We start from the raw sequence: 6,000 nt of genomic DNA on the forward strand, positions 1-6,000 counted from the left end.
CCGCCATACACCGAACTCATCAAAACCGCTGGAAACGCAATTCCCCACCCACACCGAGAGAAGACGCCCCTTCCCTTGCCCACGCTCCCTTCAGCGCGGTGTCATCGGAATATGGCCCACTGATTTAATATCTGTTTGCTGCATGCATTTGCGGGCAGCCATGTAATCAAGCAAGAAGCCACTGCTGCGGCTGCCCTCATAAATCACCGTCCCTGGCGGACAATCATGCCTGGCTATATGGAGGCAGGCACTAGTGAAGCCACTGATTACACTCACTGCCTTATTAAAACCCTTCCCGCCAATTCAAATGTGCGCTTCTTTTTATTTATCGGCCTGGTGTCATTTGCGGACGCTCCGTATTTCGCTCTTAAATGATTTGGCGCGGTGATGGAATGACGCCTCAATTTAGTTCACAGGAGGAGAGGGTGCCGTTCCAATAATCTCTCGAGAATCGCCTCACTGAACTGGCCGCCATTCCTCCCTCCTGTCAAAGCCAACTAACGTCTCCTCCCGACAAAGATACAACAGACTGGTCTTGGCAATAAGCTGTGGCATTTTGTTAGAGAAGGTTACTGCACTTTGTCACACAAGGGCTTGTCTCAAAGGCTGCATCTTGCACTACACTAGACAGACACCAGGGCCGTAGCTGATGGGGTGAAAGATGGGTGCAATTCTGGGTAGAAAATGAACCGTTACAGTAAATGAATCCGTTAATTTTTTAAGTGATTAGTCTTTTTTCCAGGCCTTCAAATCTCAGTTTTAAAATTTAAAAAGCAACAATTTCAGTACAATCCAATATTAATTCAATGCATTTTGTGAAGCGTTATATAGTGTTCTTGTATACATTTTTAACAGATTTTCTAGTCCTGTATACTGTTGTACTAGGATTATTAATAATATAGGCCTATAGATTAGCTATGAATAGCTATAAACAATTTCACTTGAAATTTTGGAAAGTTTTACTCTCAAAAAGTACATTAGCCTATAGCTAATGTAAAAATTTTGCTCTGCTCCAAACGTCTTTTCCATGATTTTTTTTTTTAAAGATATTGCTCATTTATGAGAATTTTCCAGAACTTAAAAGGGTCAGTATCACCATAGAGTGCCTTTCAACCCTCACAATATTCAAAAATGTTGGTTTTAATTTCCCATTCGCTTTATGTCATGTCATAAATAGTAGACACTCAAGTACTATAGAAACATATTAGCTGAGCCACACATTTTTTTTTTTAGATAATTATGGGCCATTATTCGAAACATAAACCATAAAATATGTCCACCCTCTCATCGACATATATATTACTGTTAAATACGTTTTCATTGCAAAATTAAGATGCAAATTACATTTTCTGAAAGGTATGATGTCCCTTTCTTAAACAGGGTTATTTGTTTGCTTTCAAATTATAAATACATAAAAAAATTAAAAGCTTTTAAAGAAACTCATGCAATTCGCACATGCATTTTTTCTTATTTGGAGAAAACTGTGATATTTGGATGCAGTTTTTGTTTGCATGTTATTGCCCCCACACCTAGCTGTTGAACACACTGGCTTATACAGATATGATTGAATTATTATTTAAAATATTATTGTAAAATATCAAGATGACAGGGTGGACCAGCACATGACGGGGTGGACACATAATGCAGAACACGCAAAGCATGACAAAATATGACAATGATACATTTATTCAACTTAAAAAAAATAAAAATAATAATAAATAATAAAATTACATCCTCAATCACATTGATATGTGTTCATTTTAGTTTTTAGCAATATTAAGTACAAATGAATGCTATGTCCACCCTGTCATGTTTATGTCCACTCTGTCGAGTCTAAGTGGCCGACAGGGTGGACGTTTTGAGCTTCAATTAGCATATTAGCTTACAACAAACTGTGACTAGCTAAATATTTAGTCTGGTTGTTGAAGAGAATTTTGTATATTTAAACTTACATATTTTGAAAATACTGTATTTGAATCACTTCTGGCATATTTTATGCCGACAGGGTGGACATGTTAAGCTTTGGCAAAGCAAGTAAGCAAACTCAGGGGATGGCCTTTTCTTAAAGGGGCGGATTCCCCAATACGACAGGGTGGACAACCATTCAAGGGACATGGACAAACTCTTCTTTTTTTATTAAATAAAAATATAGTTTTTATTACCAAATGATCAATACACTCAAATTGAGTAATCTCTTATTTACCAAAATATTAATAGGAGCATTTTTATTTAATTTTATGATTTGACAATATTCTACTATCATTCAAATTTAATGAGCAGTGCATGGGACATAGCAAAATAACATGCATCCTCTTACCCAAAACTAAAAAGAAATCTAGAAAATGTTTCTAAAGAGCCAAGTAATGCTTTTGCTATGAATATAAAAACTTAGCCTAATATAACACACCCTTTCATAGTCATTTTTATGTTAAGTTATCATGGCAAATGAGTTATTTATCTACAGGACGCCAAAAGGCACCCTACGGTGATACTGACCCAAAATCTGAAGAAAGGAAACATTCCTGTGAGCATTAAAGATCCAGTATTAATTCAATGTATTTTGCGACACAATTAAAAATAATAAATCCACAACTTGTGTGATGCATGTTGTGTTATTGGTAAGATATATATATATATTTTTTTTACATTTATTTTTATATAGATTTAATATTTATATTATATTTATATTTTATATAGATACAGATTTAAAATTAAAAAGGGGGAAAATTCCAGTAGGATCCAGTATTAATTAAATGTATTTTGTGATAGAAAAAAAAGAAATAAAAATTGCACTCTTTGTGACTTTGATATGGATGTCAGCTATGAATACTTGGAATTCAAACAATTACACTTGAAATTTTTGTAGTTTAATCATAATAAGTATATAATAATATTAACAACAACAACAACAACAATAATAATAATAATAATTATTATTATGAACAGTGTTCACAGTTTTCCATGACTTTTCCATTTGTATGTCAGCTATTAATCCTTGAAATTTCATTTTATTACACTTGACATTTTTAATTCACAAAAATTAAAACAAACACACTTTACTATTTAGGTAACTGTTTCAGAGCAGTGTAAAAATGCTTCTTGTCCATGACTTTTTAACATTTTACTAATTTCCATGACTTTCTAGGCCTTCCCAGATTTAACATGTTCAAGTTTGCAGTAATCTGTACTATTACTATCAGTAACCAGACCATTAAAGAACATCAATGAAAGTGAAACATACTATAATAAAAATAATATCCAGATATCTTCAAATATCTCACATCATAGTAAATCAATCCATATTAACAATAACAAGCAAGAAGAGTTATGCACAGGTCAGGAAAAAGACAGCAGGGTTCACCAATTCTCACTATTCTCGTGACTTAAAAAAGTTTTTTTGCTTGAATGCACAAACACAAATTGTTTACAGACACAAACACAAATTATTACAGTACATCGCATCAACAGCTCATCTGCAAATAAAACAAACTTGCATTTGATTTATTTGCTTCTGCCACATGAAAACATCAGGAAATGTAATTCAGCTAAAATAAAGTTCAGAAATGATATGAGCCATAAAATTAGATCAAATGTAAGAGAACAGAAACGAAAGATAAAACGACACAGAAGAACAGCAAAGGAACGTGAATTAGAGAAAATAATTAAAAAACAGACATAAAAATGAAGACACAAAGGAGTGGTTTGATAAAATAAACTGCTAAATATTACATTTTTTATTTAGCTGGTATCAGAAAATGACTCAAGCGGGATTTTAATTAAAAAAGATATAAAGGTATATATAAAAAAAATGATTTAAAAAGAAATATACAGTGAACGGCCCTCACAGTGTGCTTTAATAGTATACTGTATAGTGGGGGCTTCCCGTCTGTATTCAGGAGGGATGGTTTGTCCTTGGTGGCATTTGTTGAAAGGGCACACACTAGTGATCCCGGTTGTTCAAGGTCTCAGAAGGGATTTCACAGCTTCTTGAGCGCAGTAATCCACTGGTGTCTATTCAAGACGGCAAATGAAATACACCCCAAAGAGGGGCTGGGGGAAATAGATACCTCCACCCGAGTGTGGCGCCACTATTATTGGACAGTTCCAGGTGTGAAAAAAGTGCGAATCATATTTTGATTGGGAGGAAAAAGCAATATGTCATGGAGGCTTCACTGCTTTTCAAAGGTACAAGGGTGGTTCTGCTGTGTATCAAGAGTTCCACATGGACAAATAAGAAAAAAAAAAACCCTGCAGTTGAGTACAGAGAGAGTACAAAACATTCATGGGCTACTTCTTAAACGAATAGTTCACTCAAAAATGAAAGTTTGCTGAAAATGTACTCACCCTCAGGCCATCCAAGATGAGTTTGTTTCTTCATCAGAACAGATTTGGAGAAATGTAGCATTACAGTACTTGTTCACCATTGAATCTTTTGCAATGAATGGGTGCCGTCAGAATGAGAGTCCAAACAGCGGATAAAAACATTACAGTACATCCAAACAACTCCAGTCCATCAATTAACGTCATTGGAAGCTGTTTTTAAGAAACAAATCCATCATTAAGGCCTTTTAACTTTAAACTGTGACTTCTGGCCAAAATACGAATCCATAAACCATAATAACACTTCCTCCTATTTGTGAAAACTTAAGTATATTTTGGGTTTAGGTGTTTACATGAACAATTGTCATGAACAATAATGCCAGTTTAGTTTTCATTATCATTGACTTTTAGTTTTTCTTTTTTTTTTTTTCTTTTCCTGTTGTCCTTGTTCTAGTTTCCCGCTCTGTTTATATAATGGCAAATAATTTGATTATCTCACCAAGTTCGTTATCTGCTTATACTTAAGTTCCTTAGTTTCCTCAGTTCGTTGTCGGCCGTTGTTTGTTTTAAAGCGCACACTGTTTGGCTTGGATACCCTATGTTTATTCTTTAATTAAATTCGTTTTTTTTTTTGCGTTGGAACCATTGAACCTGTCTTCATCTTTGGACTTTAAGATTGTGACAACAATATTGCATTCATTATGGTTAATACCGTGTAAGGTCATGTAAACATATTGTAAAGGGTCATGTAAAGTGATTCTTTTATCAAAAACCCTGTAGATTTTTGTTGTTTAGTTGAAGTTAGCATTCAGCTAGCAAGTTAACAGTTTAACCTATTATCCTAGCCAAGTTCTTTTAAGATGTCCCAAAAAAGATCAGAGTCACAATCATCAATCAATCAATCAATCAATCAATCAATCAATCAATTGTGATAGTTAATAAGCATTAATAAGCAGCAAATTAGGAGCTTATTGAGTCAAAAGTCATAGTTAATGGTTTGTTAATGGCGAGAATTGGACCTTAAAATAAAGCGTGACCTAATATTCAAATAATCCAATAACTGAGAAAAATACAAATGCTCAGTGGCAGCTCGTGGGTTTTAAAATAGAGGAGGTATTGTATTGGTCTTGGATCCCTGCTGATTATTATTATTATTTGCTTAACCACTTTAAAATGGCTTTTTGGTTGCGTCCGACAAACGAAGCAAGATAATATAATTTCACTTACCTGGCCTATCACTTGAAGCAAGCAAATGCTAACTTTTAAAGTAAAGATTAGAATTTAGAACTCAATGTATTTTAATAGAAGCCTACCTATCTCGATTGAAAACAAAACCAAATAGACATGGGACATAAAATGAAAAACTACAATGACATCAGTATTTTAAAGGGCCAGACGTACACTCTTAAAAGGTTACTTATTGGTATTTATGGTTCCATGTAGAACCTTTAAAAGCACAAAAGCTTCTTCTGATTATTAAAATTCTTCACACTAAGAAAAAAAAAAAAAGAACTGTTCATTAAAAGTTTATTTTGGGAAACAAAAATGACTCTTCTATGGCATTGCTGCGAAAATCCCCCTTTTGAAACGTTAAAGACTGCATGACAGGCACATTATAGTATATTGAACAGATTTTCTGTAGTTCTACAAATATAAATAAATAAGAAACCTAAATAGAGG

The sequence above is a fragment of the Sinocyclocheilus rhinocerous genome, unplaced genomic scaffold (genome assembly GCF_001515625.1).
Source record: "Sinocyclocheilus rhinocerous isolate Xijiao unplaced genomic scaffold, SAMN03320098_v1.1 scaffold556, whole genome shotgun sequence".
NCBI lineage: Eukaryota > Metazoa > Chordata > Actinopteri > Cypriniformes > Cyprinidae > Sinocyclocheilus > Sinocyclocheilus rhinocerous.